At 40.4% G+C, this 18,208-nt stretch overlaps 1 protein-coding gene and 1 non-coding gene across 5 annotated transcripts in view; both read left to right on the plus strand.

Moving 5' to 3' along the window:
• Positions 1–8,084: 8,084 nt before the first annotated feature.
• LOC117063086 lies at positions 8,085–8,191 on the plus strand. The gene has a single exon (XR_004428713.1). It is a non-coding gene; the product is annotated as a U6 spliceosomal RNA (small nuclear RNA).
• A 6,861-nt stretch (positions 8,192–15,052) lies between these two features.
• PRKD3 (protein kinase D3) overlaps positions 15,053–18,208 on the plus strand; it is a 78,814-nt gene continuing 75,658 nt past the window's right edge. Inside the window, exon 1 of one of the 4 annotated variants that reach the window (XM_033176013.1) lies at positions 15,053–15,230. The gene's annotated coding sequence lies outside the window, so the exon portion shown is untranslated. Of the gene's footprint in view, positions 15,231–15,476; positions 15,711–18,208 lie in introns of those variants that run through there. The other 3 variants (XM_033176010.1, XM_033176012.1, XM_033176011.1) reach the window with 3 other exon arrangements.

Genomic DNA, 18,208 nt, shown 5'->3' on the forward strand with positions numbered 1-18,208 from the left:
TATGACACTATCATTTGTTATGTTTTGATTTAATAAAGAAGAAGATTATCCACAATTAACCTGAAGAGGCTATTAGAATACTCTTCCTTTTTCCTACTACATGTCTGTGTGGGGTCAAATTTTCTTCATGTACTTAACAAAAATAATATATCACAACAGATGGAATGCATAAGCAAATATGGAAATCCAGTTGTCATCTAAAAAGTCAGAAATTGAAGAGATTTTTTAAATGCCAATCTTCTCACTAAACTCTTTTTATTTTAGAAAATGTATTTTTTTGGCCAGGCGCGGTGGCTCAAGCTTGTAATCCCAGCACTTTGGGAGGCCGAGACGGGCGGATCACGAGGTCAGGAGATCGAGACCATCCTGGCTAACATGGTGAAACCCCGTCTCTACTAAAAAATACAAAAAAACTAGCCAGGCGAGGTGGCGGGCGCCTGTAGTCCCAGCTACTCAGGAGGCTGAGGCAGGAGAATGGCGTAAACCCAGGATGCGGAGCTTGCAGTGAGCTGAGATCTGACCACTGCACTCCAGCTTGGGTGACAGAGCGAGACTCCGTCTCAAAAAAAAAAAAAAAAAAGAAAATGTATTTTTTTCATAAAACGTCTTCCTTTACATGCAATGACTTTATTCTTTTAAAATAAATCCATAATTTAATATTTGTAAAATGCCTGTTCTAATTTTCAATGCAATAAATATTGATAGACATGTTCCACATAAATGAAAGCTATTTATGGTCCTCAATTACTGTTACTAATGCAAGGAGTCCTGAGACCAAAACATTTGAGAATCACTATGTTAAAACCATTCTACTTGGGCCGGGCGCGGTGGCTCAAGCCTGTAATCCCAGCACTTTGGGAGGCCGAGACGGGCGGATCACGCGGTCAGGAGATCGAGACCATCCTGGCTAACACGGTGAAACCCCGTCTCTACTAAAAAATACAAAAAAAAAACTAGCCGGGCGAGGTGGCGGGCGCCTGTAGTCTCAGCTACTTGGGAGGCTGAGGCAGGAGAATGGCGTGAACCCGGGAGGCGGAGCTTGCAGTGAGCTGAGATCCGGCCACTGCACTCCAGCCTGGGCGACAGAGTGAGACTCCGTCTCAAAAAAAAAAAACAACAACAAAAAACCATTCTACTTGAGAGAGACAGATGATAACACATTAAACCAATGCTTACAACTGTAGCTACACATGGAAATTATCTAGAAAGCCTTTTTTTTAAAAATGGTGATGTTGGCTTCCACCCCCAGAGATTCTGATATGATTAGCCTGGTGTGTGGTCTGGGCATCAGCTTGCTTAAAAGCTCCCCAGGTGATTCTAATGTGCAGCCAGGGCTGAGAATCATTGCATTAAGTCACACACTTTGAGAAATACATTAGCAAAAATCATATAATCAGATTAAAGATAACATTAATAGTCATGGTGCATTGTAGTTATTTCATAAGGCCCTGAGGATAACAGCCAAAAAGATTGGGAAAGTGGCCCAGCCTTAGACAAATTATGAAGTAGGCCACTTAAATTCAACCCCCCCAATTTTCCCACCACTTTTTGGCCCCTATGCAAGTCTAGTACTGAAGCACCCTGCCTTTTGTTCCTTTAATAGTCAGAGAATGTAAAGAGTCCTACATTATATCCTTGTTTGAATCTGTCCACCACCTCTTTCAATAGCAGAGTGAAAAATTAAAATATTTGCATCTGCAGTCCAGAGTCAGATTTGTAGTGTTTCTTAGAAATCTCAGGAATCCAGATTTCCTGTAAATATTCCCAACTTCTTTCACCAGATCAGAGGTCGGGTTAAGGTGGCAATAAAAGCTAGGGAAAAAAATGTTCCTCTCCTCTGGTTTTCTGGCCCTCTCACTTCCCAGTCCTATTAAATAACATGCACTGTCCTCTCAAAGAAGGAAAGAGAAACAGTCCCCATAAACCCTGATTCCTTTCACCAACACTAATTATGCTCCTCAAACAAAATTCCTTTTATCCCTTTACTAATTTATCATGCTTTTGATCAGTATTTCTCTGAGAGCTCTGAAAACCAAAAGTGTTCAAGATCCAAAGAAATGAATCTCTAGCAAGAAATTTCAGTGCACTCAAGGAGATGAGAAGTAGAATCAAAGATGAGGAGAGTAAAGGTCACCTGGTGACCATCCAGCCTGCCATCCAGAGGAAAAAACTTGTCTGAGGAATTTAGAAGTAATTAGACTTCCTGTTATCTAAAGCGGGCATCTGGTTCCAGGCTTCTTTCTCAAAAATTTATAAGTAACTAGAATTTCCATACATGTCCAGAATGTATGCATGTTGAAACTCATTATGCAACCCTCACTGACATCAAGGCACCAAAATGCCTACAAATTTAATCATTTATCATTACCTGCATGGCTAATAGGGTCCAAATTACCATTAAACTCCCGCTTTAAGGTTCATAAACACGCCTAAGGGGAAATCCACCACAATTCCTCCCTTGCTGAGGTGCCCTGCTGCGTTCTTCTGCAGCGTTCTTTCTATCTAGTAAAACTTACCTTTTCAAACCTATACTGTTGTCAGTAAATTCTTCTTACCAATCTGCAAGTCAACCACCTTCCAATGCCAGGGCTCTAACACCTAGCTCAGCAAAAGATAAAGACTCACACACAAAATTCATTCTTTACAGCTCACAGAATGGACAGCACTGATCTACACAGTACCTAAACTGACTATGATGTAAAGTTACAAACAACTGATTATTACAGGAAGTATCTATGCATATAGTGTTGAAGCCTCTACATGTTGACATTTTATTCAAAAAATTTCATCTATGTTTAATTTTTTGCATCTTGTGGGATCAAATAAGATAAAGCACCAATTTCAAATATACATATATATATATATATATATATATTTTTTTTTTTTTTTGAGACAGTTTCTTGCTCTGTCACCCAGGCTGGAGCATAGTGGCACGATCTTGGCTCAGTGCAACCTCCGCCTCCAGGGTTCAAGTGATTCTCACACTTTAGCCTCTTGAGCAGCTGGGACTATAGGTGTGCATGCAACACCACACCGAGCTAATTTTTGTATTTTTAGTAGAGACAGGGTTTCACCATGTTAACTAGGCTGATCTCCATCTCCTGACCTCAAGCAATCCACCCACCTTGGCCTCCCAAAGTGCTGAGATTACAGGTATGAGCCACCGCACCTGGCCTTCTGCAACATATTAATGATAGAACATGAAAGATAAAAAGCTGTTAGTTCAAGAATTTTTCCTTCAGAGTTACTAAATGTTTATGGTGTAAGTTAAAAATATGATCAGAGATGTTAAGTGTGTCAATAATGTGTTTTTAAGACCTAATTCTATAAATAAGTATGATTAGAGATATTATTATTATTATTATCCTCATTGTTAATGATAAAAAAGTTAAGGTACAAGGTCAAGTCATCTGTTCAAAGCCATGCAAAGCTGATTCAGTTGCAGGCAGTGTACTTTTACTCTACAGGCTTTTATAGTTTCAGGGGAGAAAATTTAAGTAGCTATTAAAATCTAACTTTCAATAAGTTGAGGAAAGCTTTTACTGAAGTTAAAATGATACCATTGAAAGTATTTTATCTGTAGATTTTAAGCACAATATTCATTTTTGTATTTTTGTCTCCTTTAATCATATATCTAATATCATATCCATTAGTAGAAGAGGGAAAGGGAAATTTTTTTCAAAAAAATTAAAAGCCAAAATGTAAATTAATATAATCTAAAGTCAAGACAAAGGCACTCAGTTGTCTTCTGCTTTAGGGTATTTGTGGATTTTCTACGGTGTTATATTCTACTTATCCATGTTTTAAAGATATGAAGTTGTGATATCTTCCTACTATCAGGCTACACAGATTGTTATCAGACAATTGAAAAAGCATCCTTTCTGTCAATCTTATAATGTTAATTGTGCTTGTTAATTAGTCTCTTTCTGACTTTTCATGAAAGAACAATCATTCTAAGAGTAATTTTCAAGTCATACCAAACAAACAAACAAAAAGTTTGCTTTTAAGACTCAGGTTAGACCCATCAGTGTCAAGTAAGAGGAAGAAAGGTTCTAAAACCTCTTTCCACAGGGTCCAAAATAGAACATTAATAAAGCAAATAAAAATGACACAGATTCACAGAAAATAGCAACAGTTATTTTAAAAACAGGTTGGCTATGACACACATAGCTATTAACCATAACAATAGTTAGAAAGTTGCAACATAACACCATAACTCAAATTCGGCCCTAAAACCACATATGCTCCTATAAATATCTAATTTTTGCTTAAATTTAGAATGAATTTATGTTTTGTTTTTATATGTGAAAACATTCACAAAGTATTTGGAACGTTTTAGTAATACTTAGTACAGATTGTAGTCATAAAAAATCCCTTCGACACTACGGTTCATATATACGCTATTGTTCAGATTATAATAAATTAGATGATCTAAATCCATCTTCAGTTTTAATGTTTGGGAAAGCATTTCAGCAGAGCTCATGATTAGCAGCACCTAATCAAATTTAGGAGTATACCTAAATTTCCCTTAAAAAGAAGCTTAAATTACTCAGCATAGAATGTCAGTAAGACCCTTCTGTTAACTGCCCAAACCTTGATCTTTCATGGTTCTCACTCAGTAAATCACATACCTATTATGCAGAACACTAAGGTTTGAATTTAGAGATCTGTGAGAAAGGAACATAAATTAATTGCCTTTTATAATATCTTTGTTTAGTCCTCCAAAAAATTTCCTTCTAACAGTGTTAGATCTGTATTACAATCAGAAAGAAGCACAGTAGTAATTTTAGAAAGGGGGCCAAGAGGAAATTTCATAAGCAAAAAGGAGGGGCCATAAGAGAACTGTACATCTTCATTCCACTCTAAGGCAAAAACGGTCTCTTTTAATTCTATTCTTCAATTGGAGAAAATCACCATCAATCAGGGATACAAATTAAATAAATGACATTCAAGACTACGCCATAGGCTGGGCACGGTGGCTCATGCCTGCAATCCCAGAACTTTGGGAGGCTGAGGCAGGCGGATCATTTGAGGTCAGGAGTTCAAGACCAGCGTGGCTAAAATGGTGAGACCCCCATCTCTACCAAAAATACAAAAATTAGCTGGGTGTCATGGCGCATGCCTGTAATCCCAGCTACTCGGGAGCCTGAGGCAGGAGAATCGTTTGAACCTGGGAGACAGAGGCTGTAGTGAGCCAAGATAGTGCCACTGCATTCTAGCCTGGGCTACAGACTAAGACTCCGTCTCAAAAAGAAAAAAAAATAAGCCATAGATAAAGGAAAATAACAATTATTATTCAGAATTTTTTTTTTTTTTTTTGAGACGGAGTTTCACTCTTGTTGCCCAGGCTGGAGTGCAATGGCACGATCTCAGCTCACCACAACCTCTGCCTCCCGGGTTCGAGCAATTCTCCTGCCTCAGCCTCCTGAGTAGCTAGGATATCAATCCCAGCCTATTTGGGATTTTGAGAGACTGAAAATATGAGGGAAACCTGGTAAAGTGGATAGACCATAGCCTAATTATAAAACATCTCTGTGTGCTACAATTACATATTAATCTTCATTCAATTATACAGATAGCTACAGAATATTATTATTTTATAGTACACACATGCATACATCCTTAGCATATCCTTTGCAGGTATAAAAAAATTATGATAATATAATCCTTAAAGGGCAAGCACCTGGTAGTATAATAAGTTCTTGAAAAATACTGTGTCTAAAAACACATACCTTATGATTATTCAACCTAGTGCCTGCCACAAATATGGAGAAACATTTGATTCATCACAGTATATAGTGTACAGCCTAAGCAGTAGGCTAACGACAAGCAATGATCTTCCCTTGACCTGATACCTCCTTTAATTACTACTGTCTTTCCCTTCACTTCCATTTTTTAATGTAATCTACACCATTAGTTCCCAAATGCTGGTTCCATATTAATGCCTGTCCATGATTATGCTTGGTCAGTTTGTTGCAAAAGGAGAACATTTTTAAAAATGTTGTCAATAAGGCAATTATATTTCATCAAAGTCAGATCTTTAATCTTACATTCTTCCTCCATATTTGGGAATAATCACTTGTAGGTTCTTGGGTTTGTCTTTTATTGACTTGCTCTCTTGTTGTTTCATTGTGGTAAAATACAACACAAAATTTGCCATCTTAACATTAAATACATTCAGTTCATTAAACACATTTACATTTTTGTGCAACCATCACTACTATCCATCTCTAGAATTATTTTCATCTTGCAAAACTGAAACTGCACCCATTAAACAATAACTCTACATTCCCTCTTCCCCCCAGCCTCTAGCAACCACCATTCTACTTTCTGTCTCTGTGAATTTGACTATTCTAAGTACATATCTCACATAAGTGAGGTAATAATAATGCTGCTATGGAGATTTGTGTATAAATATCTCTTCAAGATCCTGCTTTCAATTCTTTACGATATATACCCAGAAGTAGAATTGCTGAATCATATGGTAACCCTACTCTGAATTTTTTGAGGAATCGGCATAGCAGCTGCACCATTTCACATTCCCACCAACAGTGCCCAAGAGTCTCAATCTCCCTACATCTTTGCTAACACCTGTTGTTTTCTGTCTTTTTTCACAATAGCTATCCTTATGAATGCGAGGAGATACCTCACTATGGTTTTGATTTACATTTCCCTAATGTTTAGTGATGTTGAAGTGTTGCTTTAAATTTAACAAATTTATTGGTTATTGATATCTGAAAATATGAAAATCACCAGTGTACTCTCTGTGTCCTCTTCTCATCTAAAAATTACCCCATCAATTCACTGCAGTCTGGCTTTGGCCGTCAATCTTCTCCTGACTGTTCTCACCAGAATTAACAAATTAACTTGTAATTGCCAAATAGAATGGACCTTCTTCAGTCCTTATATAATTAGTGAAAAGTGCAGAGTCTCTGGGGCCAAACCTGAAGTCCTGCTTCCTTCAGCAGAGTAGGATCTCAATAAATGTAATTCCTGCTCCTGGACTTCCCTAAGGGAAATCTCATCCCTTCCCATCGTTTCATTCTCTACCCTATGCAATGATTCCCAAATCTCTAGTACTCAAACATGTCAGTAGAGCATTAATACTGTGCAAGGCACTCTGCAATGGATATATGGATAAATTAACTATGGTTTCGGCTCTCTAGGAGCATGTCGTTTAGTAAGATAAATAGTTGTACAATACAGTGTCACAGGTGCTATGAAGGATCATGCCGGGAGCACAAAGAAAGGAATAATGATTCCCATATGACCTGGAGTGGACAGGAAACATCTTATAGAGGAGAAACTTAAAGTGAATGAATATTGGTCTTACCAGGTAGCAGAGGGGAGATAGTTATCACCATATGTATCAATTCTTAAAATTAACAGAAGAGAATATTTGAGGTAGGAAACCTTAGAGCATCCTTTTAGTGGACCAGGTGAGGGCTGGTTAAGGCCTGAACTAAGACAGTAGCAGTGGAAAAGAAGAAAAGGGATACCACACAAGAAACATGATGGTATGAAACTGATGGGACTTCATCACCAATTAGATCTGGAGAACAAGGGAAAAGAGTTTAGGCTGACTTAGTAGGTTCTGTCTTGGATAAATAGACGGTGGTACCATGCACTAAGATTGGAAATATAGGAAGAGGAACAGGTTACAAGGAAAAGATGAGTTCAATTAGGGACACTCTGAATTTGTGGTCTTCCTGTGGGACATTCAGGTGCTTATAGAAAGAGATCAAAGATACAGATGCAGATCTGTAAGACAGACATCCAAGCCCTATGTAGCAGATGCATTAGGTGCCCTGCCAGTATCCCTCTATACTCACCATTCCCATGCATGCCCTTTCAGGGGCTTCCAACAGCAAGCATATGGGAGTCTCTGCCTGAAGGCTCCCGCCAGAACCCACGGGGTGGGCCTGCCAACTCTGAGACTAATAGCAATAATAGGGAGTGTCTGCTAATAGATTTCTTTTTGGAGGTGATGAAGATGTTCTGAAATTAGATAGTGGAGATGTGACATAACTTTGTGAATATACTAAAAACCCAGTCAATTCTACACTTTTAAAAGCTGCATTTTAGTGCTTACTTCCACAGCCCATATATTAAAATTGGAATGATATAGAGAAGACTAGCCTGGCCCCTGTGCAAGGATGACATGCAAATTCGTGAAGTGTTCCATATTAAAATTATAAAAAATAATAATAAATAATAAAATAAAAAGTGAATTTTACAGTTTATTTATATCTCCATTTGTAACAATTGTGTGGGAAAAAATACATACACTATGGCTCAGCCCAAGTGAACTATTTTGTCCACAAATACGCCCAATGTCTTCACATCTGTGTGCCTTTGCTTGCTCTATTGCTTCCACCTAGAATTTCCAATTTATTTTTTCTCCCACTCCTCTCCCCTATGTTTCCTAATCCTATTCTTTCTTCCAGGCCCAGCAAAAATCCTCCTTTTCCATGCAGTCTTCCCCAGGTCAGGGATATATCTTGTACTTCCCTGACATCTTCTAACCCTTTATTTTGTTTCTTGCTTTTTTTTTTTTTTAACTCTCTTATCCGTATTATAGATTTTCAAATAGCTTAGCTAATAAATTTCAGATTCCTGAGAACAGGAGATGTTTTACCTATAGATCCTATCAAATGTCTTGTACATAGTAGCCTCTCAAAAATGTTTAGTGAATCAATACATCAAGAACTATAAAATTTCAAGGGGAATCTAGGAAAAAAAACCAAGCAACCTAATTAAAATCAATTCACCTTCAGCTAAATTAGCCATCATCATTTAAAGAACATTAAAGGAAACAGTTTAAAATCTAGGGGAATATGGTCAGAATTCTTTCTGAAAATACTTAAGGTTTTGAAATTTGAGGTGTCATGATAAAAGTACAAATTACAGTAAAATGTTCAGGTCATTATATTCTGACTAACTATATTAAAAATAAACAGATATAAATCTATTTAGTGATTTTAACCCCTCTATAGAATACATCAAGCTGTTAGTACAGAAAATGTCACAGTGATAGCTTCTGGTCACTTGAGGACCTGTGCAGTAAGATCTTCCTTTGATGATGTAAAAAGGAACTCATTCTATGACCATAGAAGTTCCTGTTGCTTTTCTGTTCTTTATTATCTTTCTAAATATCCCTCCACAGAATCAAGCTTAGCAACTTTTCTTTCTCTGTGCTGCCAAATGACAGGAGGAGATACAGAGATGTGAAAAGCTCTAATTCTTTTGCATGAATAACAATATTAATAGTTAACCCTTATTGACCATTGTCTGTGTGCCAGGCTTTTTAAAAAGTGTTTTTCATGTATTATCTCATTTAATCCTTACCATAATTCATGGAGGAAGAATTACTGTCATCACGGTTAACTGATGATGAAGAGATTGAAGCACATAGAGGCTAATTTGCCCCTGGTCACACAGCTTGTTAAATGGTGGAATCCTGGTGTATAACAAGGTAGATGACATTATATGCATAATACATTACATTTATTTATTTATTTCTCACAACAACACAAAGGTAATTATTCCCCCCTCATTTTACATGTAAGGGAATCGATTCTTAGTGAGATTAAGTAGCTCAAAACTACTAAATGGCAGAGCCCAGATTGTACTCTGTCTTTGAAATCGCATCTCAACCCTTTTCTTCTAACTGGTTCCTCTGGGCTGGTATAATTTCCACACTCCAGGAAGGGAGTCCCAACTCCTCTGTTTTGGTCAGTCCTGGTAGGACCTTTTTTTTTTTTTTTCTTTTTGAGACAGGATCTCCCTCTGTTGCCCAGCCTGGAGCGTAGCGGCACAATCCCAGCTAATCCCAGCTTACTGCAACCTCCGCTTCCCCAGTTCAAGTGATTCTCCTGCCTCAGCCTCCTGGGTAGCTGGGATTACCGGCGCGGGCCACCATGCCCGGCTAATCTTTGTATTTCTAGTAGAGACGGGGTTTCACCATGTTGGCCAGGCTGGTCTTGAACTCCTAGGCTCAAGACCCCCGGGCTCAAGTGATTCGCCCACCTCCGTTTCCCAAAGTGCTGGGATTCCAGGCATGAGCTGCCACGCCTGGCTGGATAATTAACTTTAATACTCCCTTCCTATTCAGGTCTGTAGCATCTTTGTTCTCTTCCTCCGTTGGCTTTTTAAACATGTTATAACCAATTTACAGTATTTTAAGAGTTTGTTTGTTTTTGTTGTTGTTGTTGTTTGAGAGAGAGTCTCACTCTGTCGCCCAGGCTGGAGTGCAGTGGCATGATCTCGGCTCACTGCAACCTCTGCCTCCCAGATTCAAGGGATTCTCCTATCTCAGTATCCTGAGTAGCTGGGACTACAGGAGCGTGCTACTACATCCAGCTAATATGTTTTTGTTTGTTTGTTTTTGGGTTTTTTTTTTTTTTTTTTGAGACGGTGTCTCGCTCTTGTTGCCCAGGCTGGAGTGCAATAGCGCAATCTCTGCTCACTGCAACCTCTGCCCCAGGGTTCAAGTGATTCTCCTGCCTCAGCCTTCTGAGTCACTGGCATTACAGGCGCTCGCCACCATGCCCCGCTAATTTTTTGTATTTTTAGTAGAGACAGGATTTCGTCATGTTGGCCAGGCTGGTCTCGAAATCCTGACCTCAGGTGATCCGTCCGCCTTGGCCCCTCAAAGTGCTGGGATTACAGGCGTGAGCCACCGTGCCCAGCCCGCATCCATCTAATTTTTGTATAAAAGAGAACTCTAAAAGTAATACTCAGTTGAATAAGATCTAGAATAAAAGCAATAATCCATAACTCAAGGGAATTTAATGTTAATTCGATTTTAAAATCGATGAGCACATTTATGTATTACCTACTCTTTCCTGGAGAAACTTATTTTGCAGTCACAAAGATAGACATTATTGGAAGTGGTTAAAGTAATTGGTTTTTACTGCAAATTATCTGAATATTCATTTTTGTTTTTGCAACAGGGTCTCGCTCTGTCACCTAGTGGCACAATCTTAGCTCATTGCAACCTCTGCCTCCCAGGTTCAAGCAATCCTCCTGATCCTCCCACCTCAGACTCCAGAGTAGCCGGGATTACAGGCGCATGCCACCACGTCCAGCCTTTTTTTTTTTTTTTTGTATTTTTAGTAGTACAGGGTTTGCCATGTTGGCTAGGCTGGTCTCAAACTCCTGACCTCAAGTGATCTGCCCACCTTGGCCTCCCAAAGTGCTGGTATTACAGGCGTGAGCCACCACTAGTGGCCTGAATATACACTTTTAAGAACTGCATATGAAATCCTAGGTGAAACATACGCAGTAACCTCTCCCTTTAGTTACCAGATTTTCCTAATCTTTTTAGTCAAGCCATCCTTATTACATTTCTCTTTGATTATATACTATGTTGTAAATATATACACAGATATATATTTACAGATACCATTCAAGAAACATGATGGTATCAAATTGATGGGACTTGATCACCAATTAGATTTGGAGAACAAGGGAAAGGAGTTTAGGCTGACCAAGTAGTTTGTGTCTTGAATGACTAAATAGATGGTGGCACTATGCACTAAGACTGGAAATACGGGAAATATATATGCAGATATATGAACATAGTAATATAACCAAGTGTAAAATTATATAAAGCTAAATATAAGTGCAAATAAAGGAAAGGGAGGAGTTATATGGAATAGAGAAAGTTACATAAAAATGAATGAATATGCCTGGCCCAGAGCTGGTGTTCAATAAACAACAGATATTATTAATAACCTTTATACCCAAGCAGAAGAATTTGGACGTGGTAAGGTAGGTGATAGGGAACAATTGCAGAGTTTATCATGTGGTACTTTAGGACTACTAGCCTAACTACTATCATCAAGACATATTGAAAAAATTCACTGATTTAATCAACATTTATTGAGCACTGTGCTAAATGATGAATAAATAAAAATAAAGGCCGGATGCAGTGGCTCATGCCTGTAATCCCAGCACTTTGGGAGACTGAGGCTGGTGGATCACTTGAGGACAGGAGTTGGAGACCAGCCTGGACAACATAATGAAACCCCGTCTCTACTAATAAATAAATAAATAAAAGATCTGGTCTTCTTCAAGTTCAGAAAAGGGAAGCGCAGATAGGGATCCCAGGAGGATCTGATAAACACTCAATCCACAATAAAATTGCTGCGCCACATGAGAATTATCTCTCAAGGGCTATCAGAACACAGAACAATTATTGATAGCCTTCAAATCAGATAAGACAGTTCCAAGGATGTAACAGTTTGAGCTAGTCTAGGAGACCAACTAAAAGTCTGTTGTGGTAAGCCAGATGTGAGATATGGACTAGGATAATGGCAGTGGAAACTGAGAAAGGACATTTTGAGAACTATATCATCATGTACGTGTCTGCTGATAAAGAAATACAGCCTAAAGCATTTTCTCCCATAACTATTTTACTAACTCTATATTGATACCCAAATGCTTTTTCGAATTTTTCAGCTGTTTCAAGGTCATGGAAAAAGACACAAACACAAAATAATTTTCCAGTGACCACATTCTATAAATTAAAACCAGCTGAAGTTTTAAAATGATGACAATTTCCTCTAGCTGGAAATTGTCATCAATTTCCCTAATGAAAGAATTCACTGATTTAATCAACATTTATTGAGCACTGTGCTAAATGATGAATAAATAAAAATAAGGGTCAGGCACAGTGGCTCATGCCTGTAATCCCAGCACTTTGGGAGACTGCGGCGGGCAGATCATTTTTTCCCCCTGTATTTAGGTTTCTAAATCAGATGCCTCTGTTATCTCAAGTCACAAGAGTGTTGACTTTCTTTGCTTGCGCGAGGTAACATATTTGAATGGCTATGTTGTGTGTCATTAAGTACAAGGAACCCAATAATGCAGGACAAGGTCTGCAACTGCAGCCATAGAAGAGCAATTTTGTAAGCTCATTTTCATAAAACATCACCAAGAAGAAAAATCCTTTCCATTTTGAGCATTCAGATTATATTTTCTCTCAAGGATTAAAACATTTCACATGGTAATACACTTACTTATTAAATCCAATCTTTATCTCTGTAATGCTCTCAGAACAGGAATGGAACACCTTGAGGAAACTGTAGTACATGTTAAGCAAAAAATTAGATACAAAAATAGTTCTTTGATCAAATGTGCTGAAAGAGTTACCCAAAGTGGAGGAGACCGTTTTATTTTTAAAAAGAGAAGTAGAACAGTGGAAATAAAATGAAATATATATATTATATATCTCTATTTTCACATATGCCCACAAATACTTAAATCTCTGTATAACAGCAGTTTGAATTGTCTAGAAAAGTTACATCTAGGAAGAGTAACTTCTGTCTCTTTAAGTACTACAGCAGAAAATGGAAGTTAATAGTGAGATAAGACTGGCTGTAAACTGCTCCAATGAGGTCCTGGGAATCTTGCTGAGAGGCAAAATTTGGGGCTGGACTAAAACGTCTGTTGGGAAGTGAAAGGAAGAAAAGGGCAAAGTTAAGCAAGAGAGAGTTCTTTAAAAAGAAGGTAAACTTGAGTAAATCTACTTTCAATTTTAAAGTAAAAGAATAGCTGAATAGGACTCTAATAACAAAAGTATAATAAGACTGAATTAGATACTGCTGGATGTAAGACATTTAGCAACTTCCAATTCCTGAGAATGTTTCAGAAATATTTTTTAAAATAGCTTTTTAAATAATCAAGGTTTTACACAATCTTACCTGCCTTATGTTTAATATAATTTATCTTAATATTTTCATTTCTTAACTTTAAATCCAAGGACATCCATTAAGAGTGATGATTTTGTATCAAAAGTAGGGGCTCACTTACGTTTATTTTTCTTTCTGTTCTTGAAAACTGCCCTCTTGGCTGGGCGTGGTGGCTCACGCCTGTTATCCCAACGCTTTGGGGGGCCGATGCGGGCGGATCTCTTGAGGTCAGGAGACCAGCCTGGGTAACACAGCAAGAGACCCCATCTCTACAATAACTTAAAAGTTAGTGGGGCATGGTGGCGCACGCCTGTAGTCCCAGCTGCTTGGGAGGCTGAGGCAGGAGAATCACTTGAGCCCAGCAGCTCCAGGCTGCAGTGAGCTATGATAGTGTCACTGCACTTCAGCCTGAATGACAGAGTAAAACCTTTTCTAGAAAGAAAGAAGAAAGAAAGGGAAAAAGAAAAAGAGAGAAGAAAGAAAACTGCCCTCTTGATTGTAGTCCCTCTGATTGTTGCAATATATTTAAGTACTTTTGGGATAAAATGTTGACATAAGGAGAATCATGTGGCTTCTGTGACCATGGCTGTCAGCTTCTCAGGCCTTTCTCTCACATAAGACATCGAAAATTTATGCACAGTGTATTTTCCCTCTATGCTGCTGACTCCCACTCCCGCCCCACTCACCTGACACGGTCACACTTTGTTTTGGAGCCAAACAAATGTTAACATTGTGTTTCCAGACACGTGGAAGCCTAGGTTTGCTGATTCTGGACTGCACTCCACTTTGGTGGTAGGGTCACATTCACGTTTTAAGGCCGATGGGGAGGAAACACCAAGTACCGGGAAAACCCCTGCAGTCACCGGAACGTCGGGCTTGGGACGTGCAGGTTTGGGCGCCAAGCTGCGGTGTCGGCTGCCACCCCGGGGGCAGGCAGCAGGGAAGAGCATGCGGGAGGGCTGTGACATCTCAGGGTGGAAGCCGCTCTCTGCTCTGGACGGCTTACAAGTCCCCCGTTCCAACTGTCACCTCTGGCCCATTGTCGCCACCGCCTCCCTCAGAGTGCACGGCAGTAGAGGAAAAGACAGTAGCGTCGGCAACAGCGGGACCAAGTACCGCGTGTAACTGACAGAAAGACACGCTCGCATCTCCCGCGGCGCCCCTGCCCCGTGCCCCCGCGCTCACAGAGTCGCCCGGAACTTGAAGGTGCGGAGTCAGCCCGACTGTACCCGGCGCTCCCGCCGCCCCTTCTCCGGGCAGAGACAGCTGCGACCTCCCGCCGCGGCCACCACCCGGCGGGCGCGGGCCGAGGAACTACAGCTCCCGGCAGGCCCCGCGCCGACCGCGCGCCCCCGTCCCCCGCGCGCCCCGGCCCCCCGCCCTCCGGCCTCAGGACGGGACGGGGAGGGAGGGAGGAAGGGGCGCCGGCGGCGGGCGGGATCCTGCGGGGCGCGTGAAGCCTCGCTGGCGCCTCGTCCGGGACTCAAACGCTGGCAGGCGCAGAGTTTCTCACGACGGGCCGAGCCTGCTACCGTAAGTAGTCGCCTCGGGGAGCGCTGAACAGACACCGAAAAAGTTCGCGCCGCCGCCGCCGCCGCTTTGTTCTCCCGGCCCGTCGGGCTGAGGCAGCGGCGGCCCCTCCCCCACCCCTCAACCCCCCCACCTCCCACCGCACGCGGCGGCGGCGGCAGGGCTCGGACCCCGCGCCCGGCTGGGCGGCGTCAGCCGCGCTGGGCGGGAAGTTGGGGGAGCGCGCGGCGGGAGGTAGGCGGCTGAGGGGGAGCGGGGGCGCCGCCGCAGCCGCCAGCGGGGTCCAAGTTCCGGCGTCCGCGAGGAGGCCAACTTAGGTTTGCACTCCGCTGGCGACCACCGCGCCCGGCCCCGCGGAGGGGATCCGTTCCCGGGTTTCCCAAACTAGTTCCCGAAGCCAGACCCGCGGAACTCAGAGTGCCGAATTTTGGAAGAACTTTTTCGTTTCATTTCCTCACTTTGCGTAGTGGTCGTCTCTAAGGGGTGAGTAAATGGTGCTTGGAGAATGTAAGCCCCCCGCCCCAGGATCCCTACTGCGTTTGGATTTGCGAGTTACAGCGTTGTTCCGAGTTGCTCCCTCCTGGGAGGTTTTCCTTAAGATGAAACACTGAGGAGTGCGACTGTTTCTTTGAGCAATGAGAATAACCACATATACTACTGTGTTGCCGGTTGGGTATTTTATTTCAGGTGAACGCAGTCAGAGGCATAGGCCTTGCCGTCTGCATGCACACATATAATTCAAGCGACAAGTGTGTGCGCGACCTGCAGAGTTTTCCACACACACAGATTGATGGCTTGGACGTAACTGTGTGTTCAACCACACCCATCCCCACAGGAAATAAGACTATCGGTGTCATCTTTGATTAGGAAGGATAAGTTACACCCTGAACTACTGCTTGGTGCGACACAGCTTTTATGAGACGTAGCCACAAATGGAACAAGAACTTTTAAATGCCTTAATTTGTACCCTAGAAAATGTTATTTTATTCCTCTGACCCTTTCTTTTTACCCTTCTACTTAATGTCGCGGTTCTTAGGTTTTTAGTGATTTTGATTTTCCTTAGCTTTGCTTCCGAAGGCGTCCATAACGTTCCCCCGACTGAGATCTAGGCCAGTATTTCCTCTATCAACGAACCGTTTGCCTCCTTCCCTGTTAGATTCCGAATTGAGATCAAGCATGGACATTCAGCCAAGAAGTTAGAAGATTTTCTAAAAGTAGGATTTGAAACGTGTCACGCAGAAACCGTGGAAGGTTTTGCTTCAGTGGGTAGTGATACAGTTGTGGTGGGCCTGAGCACATGAGCTTGGAGTACTCCTTGACAAGCCAGGTTCCATCCTCCGTTCTATAATTTAGTATATGGCATTTCACATTTCAGGGTGACTCAGGTTCTATAATTTAGCATATAGCATTTCACATTTTAAGAATGCTAACGCGTATCTTAAAACTAATTTTTTAAGCATCCTAGATGATGTTGAGTCTTTTAGAGAAAATTTTAAGTTTCATTTTTTTAAGAGTATGTGGCCTTTCGTCAGATAGCCACTTTAAAATAGAAATTTCTTTCTGTTAGTGGATTTAAACACTGCCCCACACACAGAACTTAATAAGTAAAACTTTTTGATATTACATTTTTTAAATTACGAATTGAAAACACCACATACAGAAAAATATGAATAGGTGGTCATTTAAATGCAGTTTTCTTAAGGGACATTTTGTTCTCATTTTTTAAAAGACTCTAAAGTAGAGAATACTATAGTGGAGTTAATTGTTCATTTTTAAAAGAAACAACTTGTACAGAGCTTGATATATAGGGAAATTATTTGCTAGTACAAGTTTTAATTTGATATAATGCTGCTTATAATTCACAATCTTTTGTGATGATTGTACTTTGAGTCTCGCTGATTATGTAATTCAAATCGAACTTGCTATATATGTATATATATGTATCTCTTTGAGTAGCCCTCAGGAAAAACTTGAGATATTGTGCTTATGAGATATTTTCATTTTAATGTAGGAAAAAAGTTTTTTCCACTTCTGTGGTTAGTTTATTGTGGCAGTATGTGAGAAATTGCTCATTGGCTGTTAGCCAATCAGATTTCTTAGCTACTACTGGTGCAGAGATGAACATCTATCAAGCTCAACACAGATTCATTTTGCATTGCCAGACTGGCAGTCCATAATCTTATTACTGGATAAACTTTTCAGTTCCTGAGCAGAGCAAATATGGTGTGCTCTCTCAGTACTCTCTGACAGTGGAAGGACTGAGATTCAACTGTCACTGTGTCCAGATGAGCAGAGTTTTAGAGGAAACAATTTAGCAAATGGTGAGCTCTTAGGAGGAAAAGTATGTTAATCTAAAGTAATTGGTATTTTTGAAAATATATAAATCACTGTCGGGATTGCTACAAAATATGATTTTTTAAAAAACCAACGACATAGATCCTTGAGTTTTTAAATACAATATACAGTATAAAAGCAAGAACAATTATTAAGCAAAGTCAAACCTGTGTCAAAACATGGACATGGACTTTAGGATGCTGGTCAGAATTGCATTGAAAAAGGCCACATACTTTTACATGGTAGAAGAATACTTATATTAATACATGTCAAGAGGTGTGGACATAACCTTCTACGTCATTAGCATTTCTAGTACACAAAACTAAGTTGAACCTGGAAAACTCTTTACTGGAGGGAAGTCATGTTATAATAAATATTGTTATTCCAAATAGGAAGAGCATTTTGTTTCTTCACTTTAGCATTTACTGAGTATTGTACAAAAAGAATGCTGGCTACACTAAATAATGAGCTTCTTTTTGAAGAATTGAGTAACTAGATGCGTTTTGCCTTCCTGGAATCCTTTTGTCTGTCTCTTTGCTTCGTTGACTCTTGCTTATCCAGAGATCTCAGCTTAAATATTTCCTTAAAGGTACCTTTCCTGAGATCCCAGCTGGAATTGGGTCCGCTTAGTATACTCTGCCATATCA

Source organism: Trachypithecus francoisi, unplaced genomic scaffold (assembly GCF_009764315.1).
Source record: "Trachypithecus francoisi isolate TF-2019V2 unplaced genomic scaffold, Tfra_2.0 Lachesis_group17, whole genome shotgun sequence".
Taxonomy (NCBI): Eukaryota; Metazoa; Chordata; class Mammalia; order Primates; family Cercopithecidae; genus Trachypithecus; species Trachypithecus francoisi.